This window comes from Balaenoptera borealis (assembly GCF_965194805.1).
Source record: "Balaenoptera borealis genome assembly, chromosome: 8".
In the NCBI taxonomy this organism is placed as follows: Eukaryota; Metazoa; Chordata; class Mammalia; order Artiodactyla; family Balaenopteridae; genus Balaenoptera; species Balaenoptera borealis.
Window position 1 is genome coordinate 86643105 of NC_138865.1, and position 27679 is coordinate 86670783.

General features: G+C 42.2%; 1 long non-coding RNA gene across 1 annotated transcript; it reads left to right on the forward strand.

The window, feature by feature from the left end:
• The first annotated feature begins 274 nt into the window (after positions 1-274).
• LOC309633463 lies at positions 275-27679 on the forward strand. Its single transcript, XR_014247549.1, has 2 exons — positions 275-14859; positions 15268-27679. It is a non-coding gene; the product is annotated as an uncharacterized lncRNA (long non-coding RNA).

Here is a 27679-nt window from a genome sequence, read left to right on the forward strand (position 1 = left end):
CATCTTCTGCTGCTGAGGCGGGGAGGCTAAGGGCCGCCCGCGGGGAGAGCCGAGTTTCGGGGGCTGCTCCGCCCCTGGTCCGCCTCCGGGGTAAGGCCGCGGGCCTCCGGGGCAAGGCCTCGCGCCACCCAGGCCCGGCTGTGCCTGGGGCTCCGCCGCGGCTGCCTGTGGCGCCGATGTCGGCGCCCGCGAGTTTGCCGGGGGCTTGGCCCGGGTAGGTGCTGCCCGCCGGCTCGCCCGCCCGCAGGCTCCCATTCCACGGGTTGTGCCGCTTCGGCCTCCTTCCTCCACCTCTCCCCACTCTAGAGCCACGGACTCCTCTCCTCTCCCTCTCTTGGCTGTTTCCTCAAAGTTTTTCCTTTTCAGACACTTAGGAAAGAAACTCTCCCTTCCCTTCTTGGGCTGTGTCTCAGTGGTAAATCAGTCCCTGTGGACCCAGAGAGGGTAGCAGAAGCAGAAACGAAACAGATGGAGATGCGCTGCCTTCTCTGAGTCTAGAGACCCATCTTGAATTATGAGCAGAAGCGAGCCTGATCCCTCGCCCCTTTCTCTGACTTTATCTTCCTCTTTCTTACTTTAAACCCCCTTGTTGCTAAAAGACAGGAAACCATCCAACTCGGCTGTGCCTAGTCTCAAGAAAGGGAGGGACTGTGAGGTGCAGAAAGGCTTTCGAGATGTGCTGACAGTTTTCTTATGAGAGAAGAACTCTGCAGATTCATGACCCCCTTGCACCCTCCTCTCCTTGGATGTGATGTTAGTTACTGAATCCATTTTCCTTTCATGTTTCTCTGACTCTCAAATCAAAGCCATAGGAGAGCAAAATAAAGTCAGTCCTGTACTAGGAGTGCCTCTGAGTACAGCCGTGGGGGTAGGAGTGCAGTTAAACTGCTGAATAGATCATTTCAATAAAGTATTATGCTCAGCCTTTCCCAACATGCAGCCACCAACTGGGGACTGAGCAGGTAGAGAGAGAGCTACAAGTTGACAAGGCATGGTGCTACAGTGGTGGGCTGGCCGCATGAGAGAAGTGGGGATGAATCTTCGGCAACATACATTTCAAATTACACCCTAACACTTAACTAAGTGTATGATCTTTTCATTTATACAATCGTGACCAATGCTAGACACTAGGATACATTGATAGAGATACAGTACAGGACTTTAAAGAGTTTACAATCTCCTTGGAGGCTGGTGAGATATATTCTTAGAAGTTAAGAATTTAAGGATGAGTAGGAGCTTACCAGGTGGAGCAGACTGAGGGAAAGTGGACTGGGAAGACATTAAGATTATAATCAGCCAAAGCACCTAGTATTTCCTGAATCCCACCCTTGACTTTCTGGTCGCAGAGAAGTCAGGTAACATCATATTACTAGCTGGGTTTGGTTCCCAATGCCTACTGTAGAATGCCCGTAAGCTATAGCAGTCTTAACTCTTTTGGTAGGTCTCACAGCCTTGAATGAAATCAGGCCTATTTCCACTCCAAAGCCCAAGCTCCGGTTTCAGCTCTTACAACTTCAGTTTGGTCACATGTTTTGCCCACCATCCCTAGAAGAAAAGGGGCAGGAAAGCAGTTTGATCCAGTAACCAAAGAAGCCCACTGAGGCTGCCTTGAAGGCCAGGAAGAAACAAGGGAGAGGGCCAGGCCAGGCCCTGGGCCGCCTCACCTTAACAGTTAAGGGATGCAAAAGAAAGAATGGATGACATCCATGTGTCCTGTGACCTTTATCTCTGAAAATTTCCATCCTCCAGCAATGATCGGGAAGAGAGACAAGCATGATGTGTTTAGGAAACCACATGTTTAATAGGGCTGGAGCACAGCCTGGGTGGTGAGCTGAGAGATCAGACTGGAGAGTTAAGAAGAGACCAGAAGACCATGAAGAGTCTTGAGTGCCGGGTTGAGGCATTTGAACTTACCCCAAGTAACTAAAGGGAGCTATTGAAAGGTTTAATGAGAGTGACATGATCAGATTAGACTTTGGAAAGACTCTGGCTGCTTTGTAGAAAATAGACTGGAAGGGAATAAGAAGAGAGGTAATGAAACCAGGTAAAAAGCTATCATAATAGGCAAGGGATGAAAGTGACCCAAACTGAGGCAGAGATGGTAGGAATAGATATTAAGGTAGTAGAATCACCAAGACATAGCTGTTGAGGGAGGTGAGAGAGAATCAAAGATGACAGATTTTTGGTTTGGGCAACTGGGTGATAGTGGTGCCATTCCTGAAGGTAGGGAATACAGGATGGGGAAGAGAGAACTATGATCCTGGTTAATTCAGTTTATTTCTCTAATCCTCACTAACCTCATTCATATAAGGCAGAAGGGCTGAGGGAGTTGCCTAGAGTCACTACTGTACAATTACTAATGTCTTTCTAAGATTGGCACCGGCAGATTTACAAGGAGAGGCAAGATACCAGAATTGCCCTTTTCACTTTTTGTTTCCATTTTGTTTTATTATGGTAAAAAATACATATCATAACTTTATCATTTTAACGATTTTCAGGTATACAACTCAGTGGCATTAGCTACTATCTTAGTTCGGGCTGCCATAACAAAATACCATAGGCTGGTGGTTTAAACAACCGAAATTTATTTTCTCACAGTTCTGGAGGCTGAAAGTCCAAGATCAAGATGCCAATGTGGTCAGTTTCTGGTGAGAGCTCCCTTCCTAGCTCATAGATGCTGATTTCCCACTGTATCCTCACATGGTGGGGAGAGAAAGAGAGCAAACTCTCTGGTGTCCCTTCTTATAAAGGCACTAATCTCATCTTGAGGGCCCCACCCTCATGAGCCCAAAACCTAAAATCTCCCCAAGACCCCATCTACAAATCGTATCACATCGGGAGGTTAGGACCTCAACATATGAATTGGGCGGGGGGGGGTAGGGTTGCATAATTCGGTCCATAGCAACTACATTCACAATATTCAACCATCACTACCATACATTTCCAGAATATTTTCATCATCCCAAACAGAATCTCTGTATCTATTAAACATAATTCTCCCACTCTCCCCTCCCCCCAGTCCCTGGTACCTCCCTCCATTCTACTTTCTGTCTCTATGAATTTGCCTATTCTAAGTACCTCATACAATATTTGTCCTTTTGACTTTGGCTTATTTCACTTAGCATAATGTTTTCAAGGTTCAACTATGTTATAGCATGTATCAGAATTTCATTTTTTAAAGCTGAATAATACACCATTGTATGTATACACCACATTTTGTCTATCCATTCCTCCATCAGTGGGCATTTATGTTGCTTTCACCTTTGGCTGTTGTGAATAATATTGCTATGAACATTGGTATGCAAGTATTACTTGAGTCTCTGCTTTCCATTCTGTTGAATTCTACCTTGGAGTGGAATTGCTGCATCATACGGTAATTCTATGCTTAACTTTTTGAGGAACCACCAAAATGTTTTCCACAGTGGCTATACAATTTTACATTCCCATCGACAATGCACAAAGTTTCCAATTTCTCTACATCCTCATCAACACTTGTTATTTTCCATTTTTTATTTTTTATATTAGCCTAGCCATCCTAATGGATGTGAAGTGGTATCTCATTGTGGGTTTGATTTACATTTCCCATTTCACTTTTCAGCCCAGCATATCTATTACTTGCATTTGTCTTCCAGCATGGTTTGCAAAAATTTGGGGGGGGGGGTGTTGGTAAAGGAGGGAGATTGTAAGAAAATACTGAAAGAGTTATTTCCTGAAAACTTGTAACAATGATAGACTTCTAACTTTATTATTTATTTATTTTTGGCTGCATTGGGTCTTCATTGCTTCGCGCGGGCTTTCTCTAGTTGTGGCGAGGGGGGGCTACTCTTCGTTGCCGTGTGCAGGCTTCTCATTGCGGTGGCTTCTCTTGTTTCGGAGCACAGGCTCTAGGCGCACGAACTTCAGTAGTTGCAGCACGCGGGCTCAGTAGTTGTGGCACACAGGCTTAGTTGCTCCACAGCACTTGGGATCTTCCTGGACCAGGGCTTGAACCTATGTCCCCTGCATTGGCAGGCAGATTCTTAACCACTGCGCCACCAGGGAAGTCCCACAATGATAGACTTCTAATATGTAAAACCAAAAGAAGAGCAAGATAGTCTTGGCTATGCTGCAGAATAACACTCTGCAACCTTAGCAACTGAAGGACTCCAGATGAGTGACAGTGACAGTCATAACCATGCCCAGAAAAGGCAGTGGAAATAGCAATGCCAAATGGAAGGGGCTGGAGCTGGAGATGATGAATTTAAGTACCAATACCATGTGACTGCACTTGTTCACAAGCACATCACAAACACCTGTGAAACACCTCTGCGGTTTCCCTGAAACACCTGGGGCTATATATTGCAGGGTGTGGGTGAGGGCAAAGGAACACAGGCTGACCATTTTCCTTACTGTTACAACACTAACAAGTGTTAGTTTCTATTTGCTTAGGCTAGATTCCTAAAAGTAGAATTGCTAGGTCAATGTTTTTAAAGATTTTACTTTCCAGAATGATTGTAGTAGCAATTTATTTATTTAGTCATTTATTTATTTTTACTTAAATAGAGGGGATTAACTCGATCCTATTCCTCACTTGCAAAGCCTCTCACATTGGTTTATTTATTTTTTATTCTCTCTTATCCATATTTTCCAACCTCGTTCCCCTTTCTCACTGTAGGAAAACATTCCAGTCTGTTTAGTGTACATCCTTTTGTCTGCAGGTGTTTATTTGAAATGTGTACCATTGTTTTAGATGCATGTGTTTTTTTCTTATGTAGATAGTATTATAAAATATATTTTTTCTTTTTTTCTTCCTTGCAGCAACATGTTTTTAAGATCTAGTCCATTGCTTCTAACTACTGCATAGTACTCATCCACCACATTTTGCTCAAGGACTTCTTCAGTTATGGACACCCACATTGTCTCCAACTCCCCACAACCAAAAACAATACTGCTGTGAATATATTCATATATGCCCCTTATTGTGACCTGTGAGAATTTGGGGGGGTTATATATCCAGTAGCAGAATTGAATATTTTATAGTTTTTTCTCCTTTATATAGTTTTGATTTTCATTTTTTGATTACTGATAAGGATAAGAGTGTGTGTGTGTGTGTGTGTGTGTGTGTGTGTATTTCTTTAACCAGTGCATTCTTCCAGGAATTTTCTGGAAGATTTTGCTATCCTCCATTACTTCTTTAAAGACTAATTTGGTCTGTAATTGATTGTAACACATTGAATAAATGTGATACATGAGTCCACATGTGAATCCATAATGATACTCAGAGAACGAGTGAAAGGAGAAAAAACTCATTTGCACCAATGGGAATACTATGACACCAACTTCTTTGTCAGGAAATTGATAATTAAAGAGAAAGAATGAAGCATTTAACCTGAGATTTTTTGAAGAAATTAGGTTCATTCCCAATTGATGAGGGAAAACTCTCCTTTAAAGAAGAATATAGCTAATAAATGTAGAAGGACTGATAGAATTAGAAAATCACCATTTTGCAATCTCCAATAAGATAATTGATTCAGGCAAGGATCATCACTGAATGTTAAACTATTAATAAAGAAAGAAAGAAAAAAGACCAATCTACCATTTTATCAATTTCGTACCACTCACTTGCCCTAGAACACTTCCAGTTTGGCTGCTACTCCCACCATTCTATTGAAACTGCAATGCTTAAAGGACAATGATGACTTCTCAGTTGCTAACCACAATGGCCTTTTCTCATCCTCCATGATCTCTTGATGGTATTTGACATTAGAGGCCACCTCCTTTTTCTTGTAACTCTTTCCTTTCATCCACAAAAGACTGGTTATCTGTTGCTATATAACAAACCAACTGTATTATTAATAAGTTATTATTATTTCTCATGATTCTGAGGGAAAACTGGGCTCAGCTGGGTGTTTCTCACTCAGAATCTCTTATAAGGTTGCAGTCAGATTCTTGCTAGGGCTAGAGTCATCTGAAAGCTCGACTGGGATAGATATCCGAGATGGCTTCCTCACTCACTTTTCTGGTCCCTAAGCTGAGATGGCTGGAATAGCTGGGAGTTAACGGGGCATCTCTTTTTCTCTCAATGTGGCGAGCTTGGGCTTCCTAAAAGTACCATGGTCTCAGGATAGATAGACTTCTTACAGAGTGCCTGGCTCCCACTAGAGTAAATGTTCCAAGTGTCCCAGGTCAAAGCTGCAAGGCTTCTTATGAGACAATTAATGGTCTCTTTCTCATCCACTATGTATCATCCACTATGTCCAGCATTGGGCTCTTTAGAGGGGAAAAAGAACCTAAAGACCCTTCCAAAGATGAGTGTAAAACCTATCCATATTTTTATTGTTTCATTTTTAACTATGTGTGTATCCATATCTAAACCCAAAGCAATTTTGAAATACTTTATATCAAGTCTTTCAAAAGTGTTTAACTTAGTTTTCATAGAACCAGGAAGTCTATCTTTTTGCACTTGTGTTTCTGCAGTTACTTAATATTTAATTAACTAACATAATTGCAGTAATAAATACAACTAACATAAACAGTTTGGGGGACAAAGTACCAGAAAGCAGCCATTGGCTGTGAGTGTTCAGTATACAAGGGCATAAATCGGTGTATTTTACATAGGCAATGAAAAGCATTGGTTAATCTGGTTAATCAGTTAGAAGAGTTTCTAACTTATCTTTTTTTTTTTAATTTTATTGCATTTTAATTAATTAATTAATTTATTTATTTATACTTATTTTTGGCTGTGTTGGGTCTTCGTTTCTGTGCGAGGGCTTTCTCTAGTTGCGGCAAGTGGGGGCCACTCTTCATCGCGGTGCGCGGGCCTCTCACTATTGCGGCCTCTCTTGTTGCGGAGCACAGGCTCCAGACGCGCAGGCTCAGTAGTTGTGGCTCACGGGCCTAGTTGCTCCGCGGCATGTGGGATCTTCCCAGACCAGGGTTCGAACCCGTGTCCCCCGCATTGGCAGGCAGACTCTCAACCACCGCGCCACCAGGGAAGCCCTAACTTATCTTTTATTGAACATTTTGAATTGGAAGTAACAGAAACCACGTTGAGAAACATAGAATGTATTGGCTTCATTCAGGGGCTCAAATGATGTCATCAGTTCCCAATCTTCCTCCATCTCTCAGCTGTGCTTGCCACCATGTTGGCTTCATGCAAGATTCCATGTGGTGGCAGGATGGTGATGGCAGCTCCTAGCACAGAAGAGAAAACATGTATTCCTCTCAGCAATCCTAGCAAAAGACTCACAACTCATCATTGGCTAAGATTGGGTACGTGCCCACCTCTGTACCAATCTGTGGCCAGGGCACTGTGTTAACCTGATTGATTAGGACTGAGTTCCATGCCCCGCTGAAGCCCTACCTAACCCCATGGACTAAGAAAAATTGCCTTGGAATGTTCCAGCATGCAACTATAGAAGTCCATTGCTGCAGTAATTATTGAAGGAAGGACAATGTGCTCCTTGAGGGCAAGTATAACTTCTTGTTCCTCCTTGTACTCCCTCCCCAACTAACCACCGCCCTGTCTGTTTCCCTCCACACAGCAGGCATTACTTAGGGTGAACTAAAAATCGCAGGCATCTTTCTCTTCATTTACTGTGCACCTTAAGGCAGTTTATAGAAGACTTGCTCTTGGTATGCAAAATGCCAGTCCCCATTTGCCTGAATTTTATCTTTTGATCTCTCATGCTGTCAAAAGGTCTCAAAGCATGGGCTTCAACAGGGTTTGGACTCAAAGATGCACAGAGCTGAACTCTGTATAGAATCCTCTGAGTAAAGTCTTTCCTCTCCATCTCAAGTCTTGCACTTTGCCTTATAAGGCTGGTTATGGTGAGGCAGTTTTAATTTCATCCTCTGGGTTTGTTCTAGAACCACTTTTAAGGACTCTCCTTGGGTCTTTCCCGTAGTCCTCCTCCCTCCCTTCCCCCTTCCCTTGGTCCCTCCCTTCCCTGTAGCCACAGCTGCTTGACTCCAGGGCACTCAGGCACTGTCGCCTAGGCAACGTAGGAGGGGGCTTCAATCTACTGTCTCCCCAGAGGAGCTGGGCTGGCCCTGAGCCAGGAAGAGGCAGGGGGCAGGGGACCTGACCGGCCCTGCGCAGAGTGTGTCGGGAAGTAAACAGACCATTGGTGTGTTGCCTGCCAGAAGAGATGGGGAATGTCATGGCTGTGATTGTCTGTGTTGTACTAGCAAAACGCCAAAGATGCTATGGCTGGCTGAGAGAACAGGAATGGGACAGGAAAAAAGAAGGCCTGATGCATCTTGGCCTGATGCAGTATCAGGGGGTTAAATGGCTGAGGTTCTGCATTAGTTTCCTGGGGCTGTGGTAACAAAGTATTGCAAACCAGCCGGCTAAAAATAATAGAAATGTATTGTCTCCCGGTTCTGGAGGCTAGAAGTCCCAAATCAAGGTATTGGATGGATCACTCTCCCTTCAAAACCTGTAGGGGCATCCTTCCTTGCTTCTTCCTAGCCCCTGGTGGTTTACTGGCAATCTTTGGCGTTCCTTGGCTTGCAGCTCAATAACTCCAACCTCTGCCTTCATGGTCACATTGGCATTCTCCCTGATTGTCTCTTCATGTGGTCATTTTCTCATAAGGACATAGGTCATATTGGATTAGGGGTCCACCCTACTCCTGCAGGACTTCATTATAACGAATTACATCTGCAACGATGCTATTCCCAAACAAGGTCACATTCTGAGGTATGGGGGGTTGGACTTCAACATACGTTTTCTAAGGGGACACAATTTAACCTCTAACAGGTTCCCAGAAGGGTATGAATGATGGGTTTAGAAGTTCCTGTAGTATAAAACAAAGGCCTGGAAATGTTATTTGACTGAACTAAGGAAGATTTGGAACACCAGGCTGAGGAGCTTGGCTTTTACTTAGCAGAGGGGAGTCAAGAAGGGTCTCGGAGCAGGCAGCAGTGTGACCACCTGTGTGACTGACTACCTATGAGACCCAGGATTTTGAGTCATTTGTTGCTTTTTATTTTTTAGTACCAGTGGAATGAACCCCTTCTTTCTTCAGTGCATAATCCCTAACTGCCTAAGTCTCAGGCCAACCACATAGTTGAAGCCTGGAAAAGCCTCCAAAATGAATAGCACAGAGTTTGGCACAGTTCAGAAATAAGACCGCCACTTGGCAACTATGTCAGCCTTAATTGCCTCATAGTCAAATGAAGATAATCAGAGTACCTATCTCATAATATATATCATATATATGTGTGTGTATATATATATTAGAAGAATGCCTGGCAAAGTAAGAGCTCAACAAATGTTCACAATTATTATGCAAAGGTGAACTGTTCATTTGGCGAAGAAGGCCAGGAAAAGCAATTATTATTAGTGGTGGTTGTTAGACTTTAGATCCTGGAACTACCGCCCCTTCCTTCTCCCTTCCAGGAATAACTGTCTCCCTCATCTGCACAGCACTTTTCAGTTTTCGAAGTACTCTGTCATTCGTTCTCCTTCTGTGTAATCCTCTTGACAGTCTTGTGAGGCAATCAGGGCTTTCATTATTGTCTCCATTTCGCAGATGAGAAACTGAGACCCAAATGGAGTAAATCAGCTGCTTTCAACATTTTTTCTTCTGGAACATTTTGAGAGATGATGCTTTCAGGTGGACACACACCCCAGTGTAATTCCTGCCATATCTTCATCTCTTTCTCTCCCTTTGCAAAGTATTTGATGTTACACAGCTTTTAAGAAAGGCATGAAGAGCTATATGCAATTCATGTGGAACTATATCTTTGATATACTGTTGATGAAAATAAATCAGACTGCAAATTTACTATTTATAGTAATATTCTATGTATGTTTACACATGCATAAAGCTGTCAGAAAGGCCACATAGGAAACCGTTCATAGTGGTTAACCCTGGAATTGAGGAGTGAGACGTGGCAGAGTGGATGGAGGGAGCATTCACTTTTACTTTACACGATTTGTAAATAATCATGTATTATTTTTATAATGAAAACCTTATTCAGTTTTGAAAATAAAGCATTCCGTGTGCAAGCAACATTATTATATGCATACCTTGAAACTGCTCTGATGTTCTTCAAGGAAATCATTCATGAACATGCATAGAATATCTCTGGAAGGGTATTTAATAAGAAGCTGATGACAATGGTTGCCTCTCAAGAGAGAGAATGGGGGACTGGTGTTCGGACTCAAGGATGAGAGGAAAACGGACCTTTCACTGTATACTCTTTTATAAGATTTAATTTGTTTTTAACCAAGTGCATGTATTATGAATTCAAGTAAATTGGGAGAAAATTCCTAAAAGCTTCAGTGATTTATAATTACTGATGAATAATTTGTAACTCACCTCATGACCGATTACAACACACGAGTGCTTCCCACTGGATTAGATACTAAGCAGAGTGCTAAGATCCAAACTCAGGACTTCTGACTCCAAGTCTGTGGCTTTTTATACTACATTATTGCCCAATGCGGTTGCTTCAAGGGCTGCACCCTCTCATCCCCAAAACCCCTCAGGCCCACCCCCCAGGCTCAACAAACCATGGCAGTAACATCACAATTGTCATGGCAGAAAAGTCAGGACCGTGGAGTTAACTCCCCAGCTAGTCTTTAACCAACCACACTTCTGTATTGTTTCTTTTTTTCACATTGAGATATAACTTACATGTGGTAAAGTGTACAAATGTTCATCTCAGTGAATTTTTATGTATGTTCACCTGTGTAATCACCATCCAGTTCAAAATATATACCATACCATCTTTCCAGAAGGCTCCTTCAGGCCCCTCCTGCACATACCACCCTCTAAATATAACCCCTATCCTGGCTCCTAGCCGCCGTAGATTAATTCTGCCTGTTTTTGAACTTCACATAAATGGACTCATAAAATATCTACTCTTTGGTGTCTGTCTTCTTTTGCTTAACGCTGTATTGTGAGACTTATCCATGTTGTATGTAACAGTTGTTTGTTCATTCCAGGAGTGGAAGTGCTGAACCACAGGGTATATGCACACTTAGCTTTATATATACTGCCAAACAGTTGTTCACTATTGTTGTACCATTTATACTCCTACCCGTAATACAAGAAAGTTTCAGATGCTCCGCATTCTCACCCACACTTGATACTGTAAGTCTTTTTAATTTAAGCCATTTTGATGGGGGTCGCAACTCAATCTTGATCCGCCCTGCCACACCTCGGTTCTCTGGTTCCCCATCTGCTCAGTGTTCTGATCTAACAGCCCCTGAATGGACTTTTCCTACTCCTGATCAATGCTTCCTGCTCTTCTTTCCTGGAAGAGAGCCCTATCCTGCTATAACCCCAGCTATAGCACTCACCACAAACAAATCTGATTTCTGCTGCAGGCTGAGACCTGATTCCAGTACAGACTAAGCCCTAATACTGATCACAGACAGGTCTCTTTCCTAATCACAGACTACATTCATAGCCCACCACAGACTGAGCCCTACTCACAGCTACCCGGTGAACCCTGACACCAACCACAGTCTGAGCCATGACCCCAGTAGTAGACCCAGCTCTAATGCTAGACGTAGCCTGAGCCCTGAACCTACTCACAAACTAACCTGAGCCAAACTCAGACTGATAAATACAAATGGATCAAGCACAATGTTAGAACTTACAGCTGACATTTGAACAACACAGGTTTGAACTGCACGGATCTTCTTATACGCGCATTTTTTTCTCAAATACTATAAAATTCACTGTTGAATCTGCGGTTAGTTGAATCCATGAATGTGGAACCGCAGATATGAAATACAGTAACTGGGGGTATGAAGGAACCCCGGGTATGAAGGAACCCCGGGTGAGGAGCGCAGACTGTAAGTTACAGAGGGATTTTCAACCGTGCAGTGGGTGGGCACCGCTAACTCCCGCGTTGTTCCAGGGTCAACTTTATTAGAGAAAGTGAAATTACAAGAATAAAGTGCACTGTGAAGTGAATTACAATCTCTATGGTCTCTTCTTGGTTCACTTCAAATTTTAACTGGAACTAAATTTTGCTAAGTTAGGGAAAAAGACTATAATCAACCCCACCCTGACATGTTGTAAAGAACAGGCTGGAGGCGGGGGAGTGTGGCTCAAGGAAGCCTAAAGCTGAGCTAGCCCTGCAGATGGTGGTGGAAAGACAGGCAACCTTCTTCCTGTCCTCACAAGATGGCAGGTTTATTTTAAGGGTGTTTTTAACAGCTTTAAAAAAATGGATTCAGAGAACACTGGGGGAAGCCTCTGATTTTTGGGCTTCTGCCATGGTGCCTTTTTTTTTTTTTAAAAAAAAACAATGGTATTTGACTCCTAGTGAGATTTGTTCCTTCATTACATTCTGATCATATTGCTTTTTACATCCCTCTCCCTGCAGTGGCTGCTGGAAAGGAAAAAGGAACCAGAGCTTTCAAGAATGAATGCTTAGAGGTTCTGTTTGCCGTTTGTCTGCTAATCAGCAGCAAGCTAAGAACACAATTTTCACTTTTTCTCATGCCCTTGAGAAAAATCTTGATTCCACCCAGAATGCTAGGAGAAGTACCCTGAATGGACTGTATCCTGTGAAGGACGGGTGACGAGTCTGCCGTGCAAAGTCGACCTTCACAAACGTTTTCTCTCCTGGACAAAAATCCCAATTGGTTTGAGATTTATGATTTTCTACACATTAACTGGGTAAGGAGCCATGTGCTATTACGGACAGGCACTGGGCTGGGAGTCAGGAGACCTGAGCATTTCTGCCACCATTTGCGACCTGGTGCAAATCCCTTTCTCTCTCTAAGCTTCCTCTCACCATCTATAATAATAAAGTTCAAGTGTAGCTGTTCATAATATCTTTTACATACTTTATCTGATTTAATCCTTACAACAATCTTATAGAGATAAGAACTATTATTATTCCCATTTTACAAAAGAGGTAGCAGGGATGTAACAGAAAGTAAGACTTGCCCAAGATAACGTAGAAGTCAAGTAGTTTTGTTGTTATTTATCATTAATTTGCTCATTGACAAACATTTATTAAGCATCTTCATGTGCCAAATACTGATTTTAACTCAAGGAACAGGGACATTTTCAGACCTAACCTTGTTGGTTAACTATTCTATAAAGGTCAGCATGTCAGCTGAAGTGGGTATGAATAGAGCATTTTACATTCTCCTTCTCTTAGGACAAATTTGGGCTAACTTTACAGCTCTGTCTCCCTGGAAGTGTAATAAAGGTGCAATATCAGCTATAGTAGTAGGCAGCATTGCTTATAGTAAAAATAACCCCTAATTGGTAAAGTGCATCTGGCCCAGGATATATAAGTACCTGGTGAGAAGCCATGGCTCTGGGCCACCCTAAGCACAGTGACTCTTGAGACTAGGTTCATCTCCCACAGAGAACCTGAAAGCTATGCCTGTGGGACACAAGGTATTGATTCCTATTTGGGACAGGGCATTTCTAAACTAAGGCTGTTGCCCCATTCACTGGTGTGATTTTGTCTCCTTGGGCCGGGGGAGCCAAAGCAGACTAACCGCTGGATTACCACAAGAACTCCTGCTGAAGAGAAGTACCGGGTGCTGTCCTGTTGGCATGCTGTTTCTTATCTTGGCCCCTTGTTAGTTAATCTGATGCCAAATGAGGCCTATGGTAACTGAGTGAGGCTAAATGTCTAGTCGAGCCCAAAGAGCACCTGCTGATGGACATTTCAGGAACAAATCCAGGTCACGAAGATAGGATTCCAACCCTGTTTTTTCTGACTTCAGAGCCACAGTTCTCAATCTTGGCCACATACTAGACTCAAACTGAAATATTTGAATCACTTGCCACAATCGACACAGCAATGGAAAAGAGCAAAACACTGCTACACGCGACATGGATGGATCTCTCTGACATAATGGTGAAGGAGAGAAGCAGACAAAAAAGAGTACCTACAGGCTAATTCCACTGATCTGAAGTTCAAAAGCAGGAGAAACTAACCAGAATAGTGGCAATTGTTGAGGGGTAGGTATTGACTGGAAGGAAGTACAAAGGAGCCTTCTAGGGAGCCATAAATATTCTGTCTTGATCTGTGGTGGTTACATGAGTGGGTGTATATATTCATAAAATATGTGAAAGCAGAGTTAATCCAGGAATGCAGAAGCAAAAAGATAGGCTGGACCCAAAGGTGGGTGGGACGTTTAATGGGAGATCAGGCAAATTTGAGGCCTTGGGTTAGAGGCTGTATCTTCTAGAAAAGCTCCCACTGATTCTTCAGGGTAGAGAGTGCGAGCCCCATGGTGCAGTGTATGAATAGTGTTTCAATCAGAGAGACCCAAGGCTTTGAAGAGAAGAGAGATAGGGGTACATGACCCGCATGATCAACTCCCAAGGGAAGCAGGGAAGCAGTACCTGGAGATGGAACCAAAAGGCAAATCTCTACTATGCCAGGAGCTATTCATATAAAACACAGGGGAGGTCATATTTTGTGAATATCAAGTAACAGCTTTCGGGATGGTGTTTTACTTTGCATGTGTCTCCCTTTTTTCCCCATCTATTTTGTAAGAGGCTTAATTGCAGGGAAATTTAATAAAATAATTTATAAGGCCTTATTTTAGTCAGTTTGGAGACCAGACAGTACCTGAAAGTAAGTCCTGCCCATGGTTGAAATGGATTCATTCATTCCTGGCTTCAGGCTGGAACAAAACTGCCATAAAACCAAATTGAAAGGGAGAACCCAGGAGTCATGTCTTATGAGAAATGGCTGAGAGGGTGGAGGTCATGGTCCTGGAAAAGTAAAGATCTGGGGGAAGAGGACAGGGCATGAGAAGTGTCTCCAGATATCTAAATGTTTGCCCTGTAAGAAAAAGGCAGATCTGCTCAGGGTGACTTCAGAGGGGAACAAGGATCAGTGAGTAGAAATTCTGGGAAATAAGAGTGCAGTGAGGCCTTCCCTGGTGGCGCAGTGGTTACGAATCCGCCTGCCAATGCAGGGGACACGGGTTCGAGCCCTGGTCCAGGAAGATCCCACATGCCGCGGAGCAACTAAGCCCGTGCGCCACAACTACTGAGCCCGCGTGCCACAACTACTGAAGCCCGCGTGCCACAACTACTGAAGCCCGCGCACCCTAGAGCCCGTGCTCCACAATAAGAGAAGCCACCGCAATGAGAAGCCTGTGCACCGCAACGAATAGTAGCCCCCGCTCACCGCAACTAGAGAAAGCCCGCGTGCAGCAATGAAGACCCAACACAGCCAAAAATAAAATAAAATAAAATAATAAAATAAAATAAATTAAAAACAAAAAACAAAAAACAAAAAACACCTTCTAAAAAAAAAAAAAAAGAGTGCAGTGAGGTGAACCCTCCATGAGGAATTAGAGACCTCACAATTGTCCCAAAATGCAGTTTATTCATGTATATTTTCATTTACTGTGCTAGGCTCTGGGATACAGGGAACATGACCCCCAAGGTCACTTATGGGGTTTACTAAATGTGGCAGAGACTGCAGATTGCCTATCTAATATTTATTCTCCTCTTCTCTCTTACTGACAAAATTCTGATTTTGTTATGGGCTTTAATGTGTCCACCCCAAAATATTACATTGCCCAATCTCTTATTTATTTATTTATTTATTGGCTGTGTTGGGTCTTCCATTACTGTGCGTGGGCTTTCTCTAGTTGTCGACGGCTTCTCATTGCGGTGGCTTCTCTTGTTGCAGAGCACAGGCTGTAGGCGTGCAGGCTTCAGTACTTGTGGCACACGGGCTCCAGTAGTTGTGGCTCGCGGGCTCTAGAGCGCAGGCTCAGTAGTTGTGGTGCACGGGCTTAGTTGCTCCGCGGCATGTGGGATCTTCCCAGACCAGGGCTCGAACCCATGTCCCCTGCACTGGCAGGTGGATTCTTAACCACTGCACCACCAGGGAAGCCCCTGCCCAATCTCTCTTGTAGCTAGGGATGACCAGTGAGATGTGAATGGAAGTTGTAGGGTGAACTTCCAGGACATCTCCTTAAAAGAGGCTCACTTAGATAATAGAGGTACCATTATTGCCCTCTTCTTATTTCTGCTTAGAATATAGATGGAAGGGCTGAAGTTTGAGCTGCCATCTTGGATCATGAGTTGCCCTTCAGAAAGGAATCCACTAAGGATAGTGGAAGAGAAAGACATAAGGATCTTGGGTTTCTAATGACTGTGAAGTCTCCATATTAGCTCTATATTGACTGTCTGTGGACTTTTTTACAAACTTCTACCTTGTTTTTTAAGTTATTTGTTTAGGTTTTCTGTTGTATGTAGCCATTTCTACTCCTGATACACTAAGCAAAACTTCTTTTTAAAACTAAACTTGTATAAAACTGAGATGTATTTTAGCTCAAACAGCTGTATACTATGACTGTTATTCTCTGAGGTCCCAGTATGGTATCACCTTCTATATGAAACTTTCCCAGATTCTTTAAAAAGGTTAAATCTCTCCCTCTTTGAGTCTCCTACAGCACTTTGTTTATTCTGTTAGGATAACACTTATCAAATTGAGTCTTATGACAGGTCCCTGACACACACATTTATGATTCCTGCTCATTATTGACTGTATAGGCAGAGTATGATGAGTGTTTAAATGGGGAGGGCACTTGTGTTGCTGTCCAAGGTCCTGAACCTTCAAACACACTAGGACACAGTTGCTTTCTCCAGTCTCTGAGACACTAATTTTTTTTTTTTTCTTAAAAATTTTTTTTTTAATTTTTGGCTGCATTGGGTCTTCGTTACTGTGCACGGGCTTTCTCTAGTGGAGAGCGGGGGCTACTCTTCATTGCGGTGGCTTCTCTTGTTGCGGAGCACAGGCTCCAGGTGCGCCGGCTTCAGTAGTTGTGGCGCTCAGGCTCAGTAGTTGTGGCTCGCGGACTCTAGAGTGCAGGCTCAGTAGGTGTAGCACACGGACTCAGTTGTTCCGCAGCATGTGGTATCTTCCCGGACTGGGGCTCCAACCCGTGTCCCCTGCATTTGTAGGCAGATTCTTAACCACTGTGCCACCAGGGAAGTCCTGAGACACTAATTCTATCTGACCAACCTCACCAAACAATTCTGATGAGGTAAGGAAGAAGCAACAGCAGGAAAAAAAACAGTAAGAGCTGAAAGAGAGAGACAAATGGACAGAGAACAGAGGCTGCTCAGAACATTTTTGATGAAAGGAGGCCAGGGAGGAAAAAAAAAAGTTTTCTTTTGACAATTTCAAATAATGTCATCAGAGTTAACAAAGATTGATAGATACGATGAGTCATAAATTTGTGTTCTAAGTGATGCAAAGCTGTGTAAGTATTGATATGAACAACTATATTTGTGCAGACAGGGAAGCAGAACTTTATCTAGGTGGAGATGGCAGGAGGAATGATCTTCACTGGATTTACACCAGTGTGCTCATGCTTCTTCTTTTCAATCCTTTTTTAAAAAAATTTATTTAATTAATTTACTTATTTTTGGCTGCGTTGGGTCTTTGTTGCTGCACGCGGGCTTTCTCTAGTTGTGGAGAGCAGGGGCTACTCTTCGTTGTGGTGCGCGGGCTTCTCATTGTGGTGGCTTCTCTTGCTGTGGAACATGGGCTCTAGGTGCGTGGGCTTCAGTAGTTGTGGCTCGAGGGCTCTAGAGTGCAGGCTCAGTAGTTGTGGCGCACGGGCTTAGTCGCTCCGTGGCATGTGGGATCTTCCCGGATCAGGGCTTGAACCTGTGTCCCCTACGTTGGCAGGCAGATTCTTAACCACTGCGCCACCAGGGAAACCCCTTCTTTTCAATCTTGATAAATACTTTGTGATTTTTAAAAATAGTGCCACATAAGAAGTTGGACTGTGACTTATGTTTTACAATTCCTACAATTGATTTCATATATTTTTTCATGTTCTACCATATTTCCATGTTTTTATTGGTTATATGTATACATGTTATCTCTCCCCCAAACTGGAGAATGGATATTCTGCCCATAGTCCCTCCTCCTTGCAACCCATCCCAGTTACTCACCCTGTGTTTGGCTTGGCTAGCCACATGAGTCCCCTTGTACAAGATTTTTACAGTGCTCTTGATTTAAATACATCCTAGGGGGCTTCCCTGGTGGTGTAGTGGTTAAGAACCCACCTGCCAATGCAGGAGACACGGGTTCGAGCCCCGGTCCGGGAAGATCCGACATGACGCGGAGCAGCTAAGCCCATGCGCTACAACTACTGAGCCTTTGCTCTAGATGCGAGCCACAACTACTGAGCCCATGTGCCACAACCACTGAAACCCACGCACCTAGAGCCTGTGTTTCACAACAAGAGAAGCCACCGCAATGAGAAGCCCGCGCACCACAATGAAGAGTAGCCCCCGCTCGCCGCAACTAGAGAAAGCCCGCACGCAGCAATGAAGACCCAGTGCAGCCAAGAATAAATAAGTAAATTTATTTAAAAAAAATAAATGCATCCTAGGTGTTTAAAAATGCATTATCTCAGTTAATCCTTTCAACAGCCCATAATATCAGTATAATTATTCTCAATACAATTAAATTCATGTCATGGATCTTTGAGGCTGTTTGTGAATTGAAGAGTTGAAACAATGAATAGTAGTTCACAAATGTCAAGGGTCTGTTCTAATTTACCTGTCTCCCAAAATAGCCTATGAAAACTTTGAAGTCATGAACCATATCGTATTCATCATCATATTTTCAACAATATCTAGCATGGTTCCTGACACATAGTAGGGGTTCGAAAGTATTTTTAGAATAAATGAATGAATTAATGGAAATATATAATCATTAGCATTGCATTTAAATCATTTAAATAGGGTGCATTTATGAATAATAGGTCAAAGACACATAAGGGAAATCTCAAAATAGTCTTAACTATAGTGAAGGATTAGAAAAACATCCTACATGATATTTCCACTATATGAAATAATGCATTCTTGAAAATTAAGACAGGGAGCAGGAATAGTTAAAAAATACCCTTCACATCTAGGTGTCACTCCTGTGATGAACCAAAATAATTTAGCTTACTCTAAGGAATAAAAGGGGAAGCCCTCAGTCCCATCTCCTTCCTTTCCCTTCTTTCCCTCCCATTTTCCCTTCTCCTTCCTCTCCTTTCCCTTCTGTTCCCATATTCAAACATTTATTGAGATCCTACTGCATTAATGCCCTATGAGGATTTCAGCCCTTGCCTTCAAAGAGTTTACTGTCTAGTCAAGAGGGGAAAACGTTCAAAAATAGCAATATCTACAACCATAGTGATAGCATCTGATTCTGTACAATAACATCAAACCCACAGTTTTGCCTGGAGCTGCCCTCTTGCCCAACATGAATCCCATCTTGGAAGACTTACCTGATCTTACCTCCTGAGCAAAGGACAAAGAAAATTCTTTTCCTCAGTATCTAAGTACTGATTTGACTGAATTACAATAATAGCAAGGCTTTCCTCTGGGATTAAAAGCTACGAAAAGCCTCAGAATTATATCCAAAATGACTAGAGCTACTCGAAAGAAGGATTATAGCAACTAAAAGGGGACTTTATAGCTCCTCCAATCCAACCCCCTTATTTTTCAGATCTGGAAGCTGGAGTCCAGAGAGGTGGAAAGATTGCCTCCAGTCACACAGCAAATCAGTGGCACTGCCACAGCTAGAGCACAGGTTTATAGGCTCCCACTAAATACTCTCTTTATTTTCCACTATTTTTAAAGTTCCCAAGGTTTACTCAGGGTTAACATGTACATCCACAGGCTGTGCCCTGAACAGCTCTGATGTGACCATGATGCAAATGGCACCATTAGACTTTTGCATGCAACAGCCCTGGTTTTACCAACGTACTCCTGAGATTATTTTAAGTAGTTCAGGACAAACATTTAAGGATACTAATAGTTATGCCTTTATTTTAATGTTTAGGAAACACAAAAAGCACACTAAACTTTGATTTTATGGATAGGGATATTAGATAGTAATCTAAAGTTTACTTTAAAATTTAAGTTGAAAGGTGAATGAATTAAAATTAAAATATTTTTTAAAAGGCATGCAACTGGTAACAGAATGTGATAAAAATCATGAAAGAAGTATACAAATTACTGAAGTTTAGGAAACATGGTGTTTATCATATCGTGCTGCATCCCTCTAAGATAAGATAAAGTATTTTTACAAATTTACCTGCTCAGGACATTGTGAGAAGATGAGTTTTTAATGTGAAAGTGATGATTGAATGGTTGGATATATGTACATTTAGTAGAAACAGGTTAAAAGCAGTTAGGAGAGGATACTTTATTCAGGAAGGTTAGAGGGCAACTAGATGGGAGAGTTAGGTCTGAGTTTTGGTGTGTCATGGAAATGATTATGATTTTCAGATATGCACTCTTGGATTAGCAAAGGGTTAGGTAAAAACCTTGTGACCTATTTCCTGTAATTGAATGTGAATATTTATCAGAAGAGATAGGCTCAAATCCTGCTTCTGCCACTTCCCAGCTTGTGCCCTCTACCAAGTCACTTAACCCCTTTGAATTTATTTTAAAAAGCTGTGTTGTGAGGAATAACTATGAGAATATAAAAATGCCTTGAAAGAGAGAGTGAGAGAAAGACTGAAAGAGAGAGGTAGAAAAAGACAAGAATGATGAAAGACAGGAAGCCAGGTTGGATGGACTGTCAGAAGAATGGGAGCTGGTGAAATTATCTCAGACTTTATGTGCTGAAATAGTCATTCTTGTCACAAGCTGCTAGATTTTTTCTTATGAAAACATTTCTAAGGTGGCAGATGAATATATATATATATATTTTTTAGATGGATATATTTTTAAAAATTTTCCTGAAACATAACACTCCAAAAGGATGTGTTAGAGAAATGCCAAGAAAAGAAGGCAGAAGGAGGTAAAGTCCTTAGATGAAGAGGAAGATAAAATTATTTATACATGGACCTATGGAGGCAGAAGTCTCACCTCCTCCACGAACCTTCCTGACCTCCTGGGTGGAATTGACTATCTCCTCTTGGACTCCCACTAGACTTGCACACTTTCTACTAGGGTCAGTACAATGGTTTAGGAGCTTCTCTGTTTGCCTGTCATTCCCATTAGATAATACAGGCATGCCTTGTTTTATTGCACTTCACTTTATTGTGCTTCGCAGATACTGAGCTTTTTACAAATTGAGGGTTTGTGGCAACCGTGCATTGAGCAAGTCTATTGGCGCCATTTTCCCAACAGCTCACTTTGTGTCTGTTCTGGTAATTCTTATAATATTTCAAACTTTTTAGTTATTATTATACTTGTTATGGTGACCTGTGATCAGTGATCTTTGATGTTACTGATGTAATTGTTTTGGGGTGCCACGAACCAGGCCCGTATTTAAGCCCCTTGAGTACTGGGACTGCATCTTATTCACCTTCTGTATTCTAAGTCACTTCCACAGAACCTGGCACATGCAATATGCTTGACTAATGTTTGTTGAATGAATGAGCCTGGGTCAAGGGACTTAACACCATATCCTTTGAGGGATGAAAGGCAGTCCAGAGGACATTTAACCTGGAGAAGAGATAACTCTGAGGAGGTATACACACTATTTTTCCAATATTTGTAGCACTAACTTGGGGAAGTGTATTTGACTGTTTTATTTTTGGCCGTGCCGTGCAACATGCGGGATCTTAGTTCCCTGACCAGGGATCAAACCCGTGCCCCCTTCTTTGGGAGCTCAGAGTCTTAACCACTGGACCGCCAGGGAAGTCCAGAGGAAGTGTATTTGAAATGGGCTCTGTGGTCCCCATGGCATAGCTAGGACTAAGAAAGCAACCTGGACTCGTTATAAGGAATTCTAACCGTCAGAACTGGCCATAAATGTTATGGCTTATCTCATTGAGGCAAAGGCTCATTTCTACAGAGACTAGATACCACCTTTCAATGTTTCAGATACTGGATTAGATGATCTCTGTAGTCTACTTGTCTTCTACTCTTCTTTTTTGCTTGTTAGGTTTCTAGCTGATTTTAAAACATCTTCCCACTGGACACCTCTATCTATTCTTGGAAACATAGACCTTACAGCTGGAAGGAACCTCAGAATTCATTTGGTCCAATCCCGTCTTTGTACCGCTCTACATATGAGAAAACTAAGACCCAAGTCAAATAGCTAGATTATGGTGGAAGATAGCCCTAGAACCCAGTTCTCCAGGGTTCTCTTCAGTGCTGACCAAGATATGGTGCCACTGTGTCTTGAGCAGTAGGACCCTCTTCCCCTTCCTTGTAGTATGTCAACAGGTACTGTATCTCTATTTCCCATTCTCTCACTTCAGAATAAAAATTGAAAGAGAGAAATTGCAGAATTAATGCAGGCTTATCCTGAAGTAAGACAGAGAAAGAAAAATACTGTATGATATCACTTATATGTGGAATCTAAAAAATACAACAAACTAGTGAATATAACAGAAAAGAAGCAGACTCACAGATATGGAGAACAAACTAGTCGTGACCATGGGGAGGGGTGGGGAGGGGCAACATAGGATGAGGGAATGGGAGGTACAAAGTATTGGGTGTAAGATAGGCTCAAGGATGTATTGTACAACACGGGGAATATAGCCAATATTTTGTAATAATTGTAAATGGAAAGTAAGCTTTCAAAATTGTATACAAATTAAAATTTTTTTAACAAAAAAGAGGAAAAAATACAGACATCATAATGAAAATACCATTCTTTTGATAAACCATTATTGCATAGTGGTTAAGGGCTACGAGCTTGGAGCACAATGCATGACCGATGCACAGCAGATGTACCCATGTCCATGAGCTCTGGTGCAGGGCTTCATGTGCCCCGAGGCAGAGGCACCTGTTTTTAATTTACACAGGTGACAAGGGATTGAAACTTGAGGGTCAGAGAGACCTGGGTTCTAGTTACTCCACATTTCTAGTAGTGTGACATTGGGCAAGTTAATTAGCCCTTTGATCCCCAGTTTCCTTATTTCTAATATGAGAATAACTATACCCCCTCCCCAGGGGAGTGGTAATACTTAAGTAAAATAGCATGTAAAACTCTGAGCACAGTATAGTAATAAGCACTCAATATATAACTTAAAGTCAGCCCTAGTCTTTTTGTTTTTCTTTCCAGTCTCTTATCAGATATAAAAAGAGATAATTGAAGAAAACTTCTCCTCAACATTCCAGCCTCTTCCATTTCTACTGGAAATAATCCAGCTCAATCTCAGTGTCTGTCTCTGTGAAAACTTCCCCTGCACCCTCACTAGATGACATTGCATAGTCACTTTACTCTATGAGCTGTTTCTTCACCTGTAAATGAAGGCAGGAGAGGAAGGAAGGTCTATTTGCTATTTATAGCAACCTGTTACAAGTATATCCTAATTTTGTAATGTAAAAAATAATAAAGGATTTTTGAAAATTGGACTAGAGTGTTATCTAAGGTCCCTCCCTGCTCTGACAATATTTGAGTTTGAGAATCCAAACCTTCCTCTCTTTCTTCCACTCCCATTCCTTTCCTCCATCCCCACTCTTTTCTCTGGCCTTAGAACATGAAACTCAGTAAGAGTGAACCATGCAGGTGGAAGGATTGTAGGAAATGGATTTCTTCTTGAACCAGTCCCAGGAATCACTGTAGCTGGAAGCACAGGGAAGCCCAGGACAGATCCAGTTGCCTCCCTTAGCTGGAGCACAGCCTATCTTTTAAATTGGAGTGCTTTTCTTTACAATTTCACTATGTCATCCCTATCTAGTATCACATTTCCTTTAGGGAAATCCAGCAGTTGAGTTAGAAAAATACAGACCTAAAAGTGCACAAACTGGGTAATAAAGAAAACAAGTTTCAGGACTTCCCTGGTGGTGCAGTGGTTAAGAATCCGCCTGCCAATGCAGGGGACACAGGTTCGAACCCTGGTCCGGGAAGATCCCACATGCCGTGGAGCAACTAAGCCCGTGAGCCACAACTACTGAACCTGCGCTCTAGAGCCCGCGAGCCACAACTACTGAGCCCGCATGCCACAACTACTGGAGCCCGCGTGCCTAGAGCCCGTGCTCTGCAACAAGAGAAGCCACTGCAACTAGAAGCCTGCGCACCACAATGAAGAGTAGCCCCTGCTCACCGCAACTAGAGAAAGCCCGTGTGCAGCAACGAAGACCCAACGCAGCCAAAAATAAATAAATACACCTATAAAAAAAATCTAATTAGACTTATTATCATAGAGTAAATGCAGGTGGGATGATATCACATAAAATGTAACTTTAAGCTGTCTCTGAGAGCTCCATCTCTGACATTCCACCACCTTCTAAAAACCCACTTTTCTAATACCCTATTCCCAGCTGCTTGTCTAACAGCAGTCTTAACAAATCCTTTCCTAATCCTCCAGGAATTCTGCTGAGTAATGTTACCTCCATCTTCTTACAGAGGTGTTTTTAAAGTGGGAGTCCAGAAGAGTTATGGACTCTGTATGAGGATGAGGGCAAAGCATCACAGGGATTACTGAGGAAGGAACCTCCTTATCCCAGGTTTCATGCATTCCAGTGGAGGGACCCCCGAAAACAGAGAAGCAGTGGCTTATGACTTGTGCCTGGTGCGTCTGGAGGAAGGAATAGCACAGATAGGGCTTTTTGTTTGGCACAAGCCCACATGGACCTGGCAGATATTCTGAACTGTTCCTTTATACCTCATGTGTTACTGGAGATCAATGATTGCTGGGAGCTGAATGAGGAGAGGTGCAGGAGGTGTATTAGAAAAGGGTATGGGATACTTTTATGGGTGATGGATATGTTCATTACCTTTATTGTGTTGATGGTTTCATAGGTATACAGGAATGTCAAAACTATCAGATTGTACACTATAAATATGTACAGTTTATTATATCTCAATTATACCCCAATAAAGCTGGGGAAAAAACTAAATAGGTAAATGCAGAGAGGATTGTGAAAAAACATTTTCTATAATAACATGATTTTATTGTAAAAATCAATGAGAGTCACCTATAAAATTTACATATACACACATAGAACATGGAAAAAGAATGGTTAACCAGCTTTAAAATCTTGAAGATAAAGAGCATCACTGGGTTTTTAAAAACTCATTCGTTAGGGGCTTCCCTGGTGGCGCAGTGGTTGAGAGTCTGCCTGCCAGTGTAGGGGACACGGGTTCGGGCCCTGGTCCGGGAGGATCCCACATGCCGCGGAGCGACTCGGCCCGTGAGCCACAACTGCTGAGCCTGCGCGTCTGGAGCCTGTGCTCCGCAACGGGAGAGGCCGCGATAGTGAGAGGCCCGCGCATCGCGATGAAGAGTGGCCCCTGCTTGCCGCAACTGGAGAAAAAGCCCTCTCACAGAAACGAAGACCCAACACAGCCAAAAATAAATAAATAAATAAAATAAATTGAAGAGGAAACATTTTTTTAAAAAAACTCATTTGTTAGAATTATTGTAATGCCACATCTTGCAAATAGTTTGCAGGAAAAACTGATTAACATAAAGGAAGATGGAAATTTACTAGCTGAATTTCAACGAAAAGCAGTAGGAGTGTAAAATTGAAAGAGGAAATCAGGTTTCGATATACATATCAAAGTCTTGGATCTACATATCGCTGTGAAGCATCTTTTATAGCTAGGACAGCCTCAAAACAAACATCCAGTAAAGCTGAAATGAGAATAGACCTTCAAACATCTATATCACAAATTATTTTAAAAGTTTTAAAAACAGCAAAATACATTCAATATATGGTACTCACTAAAATATTATCATTGGTTAAACAAATGCTTTTTTCTATGACTAATAGATAAAATAAGGTAAAACTAAATTTTTAAAATAATGTTTGAAATAGTACTTTTAATAGATAAAATTTTTTAAATTAAGAAATAAAGTCTGACTAATTCCAGGGCCAAATATTAACAAAGTCATTTGGCCTCAAGCATAAGCCATGTTCTCCAACCTAGACTTTATGAATAATAAAAATGACATTTTACTTTCAATCAGCCAGTTCCTCTGTCTACATCTCAAATAGTTCTGAACTGAGCAGGGAAAAGGGGAGAGTCATTTATTAACCTCCCAATAGTGGTGACATTTTGCTTGATTTTTGAAGACTGAATAGAAGATCACCAAGTAAAGATGTGGGAGAGGGCATGACAGGTAGAAGGAGAAGCATAATCAAAGTTACAGAAGCATTAAAGAACCTGGTGCACCAAGGAAGTGCATGGCTGGAGATTTAGGGTGTATGTTGAAAAGTGGCAGGAAAAGAGGCTGTTGAGCCATACCCTTGGGTCTAGATCAATGCTAAACATTCGTGTCTTAAAAGCAGGGGTCATATCCATCATGTTCTGCGCTGACAACCTGATGCCTCGAACAGTGTCTGGCTCAGGGGAAGGAATAAATACTGTTTTGCACTATGTTTAATCAATTTGAGTATTTCACTGGGGGTGATGGGAAACATTCCCTGTGGGTGATGGGTGAGTTCAATTCTTCAGCCTTTCCTTTTCTTCTGTGAGCTAGCCCATATCATTTTTTCTTAAGTTAGCCAGAGCTGATTTCTGTTGCTTGCAACCAAAGAACCCTGCCTGATTCAGCTCCCTCAATATCTCTTCCACGAAGTATATCAAGGGCATCCAAAAGTGCTTTCAGTAGTGGGCTACAAGTTCAGAAATCCCTGGGTGTGTGCCACTGGCATTTAAACTAATAAACATAGAGAATAAAGAGGGTCCATATGTGTGCTAGATGGAAGTCAAGTGTGTGTGTTTAAGTCAAGTGTGTGCAACATATGAATGAGCAGAAACATTAAACATAACCTTTAGGAAAAGAAAACAGGCAAGTCCAAACAAAAAGAAAGCAGAATATGCATTATTCATATTACAAAATAAATTCAAGGAAAGCAAAATCTATTTAGATATTTACCAAAGGGAGAGCACTACATAACAAAGCTTATGGGAATGGGCCAAATCTCTACTCTCAGGAAGATTAACAATCTTAATTTTCCTTATTATAGAAATAAGAATGAAATGTCTGAACTGAGCAGTCAAGTTAAGAAACTTGATGAAAAGAAGGGAGCAGACAGAATAAGAAAGGTGTTCGGCTGCAGTCAGGTCCATGGTAGGGGGCAGGGTGAGGAAGAAGGGCCTCTCAAATGCATAAATCATATGGTCAGAAGGGTTCAAGGACAACCAAAAGAGCTCAGTGTCACAGAAGCAAGGAAACAGAGTTTTAATGAAGTAATGAGTTGCAGAAAGGGGAGAAACCAACAGCATCAAATGCAAAAGAGAGATCCAATAAGAAAATTACTCAAATTTCTACAGAATTTGGCAATTACCAGCAAGAGGTCATGAGAGTTTCTTCTAGCTTCTCACAGAAAGAAAAGACTTTTTCAGAATTAAAAACAGGACATGGAGTTAGTGGTTATTTCTCATGTTTGCCATCCAGCATCTTATTAGCCTTCTTATGGTAAGTGCACTCCAATTTTGTTACAAAAGAGGCAGCCATGCAGAAACTTGCAGCCATGTTGTTCAGATGAAGGTGACACGTTTCCATGTCTGGGGTTGATGTGGCACTGTGGGTTGGATAACCTAACATCATTCCCATCCCTCTTCTCCCTTACCTGCTCCCTGCCCTGTACTCACTTTCCCGATTACTTTATAGCAAGCAGTGGCAATGCAATGTGTGACACAAAGGAGACATAATGTCTAGACAGACATGATGAGTAGAACTGGGGCGCCCATCTTGTAAGAAAAAGTAGAAAGATCAAGAGAATCACAGCTCTACCAGCCCTGAATCGTTGCTCACTGGATGGACACCAGTAGCTGTGTGACTCTAGTCGTTTTATGATGT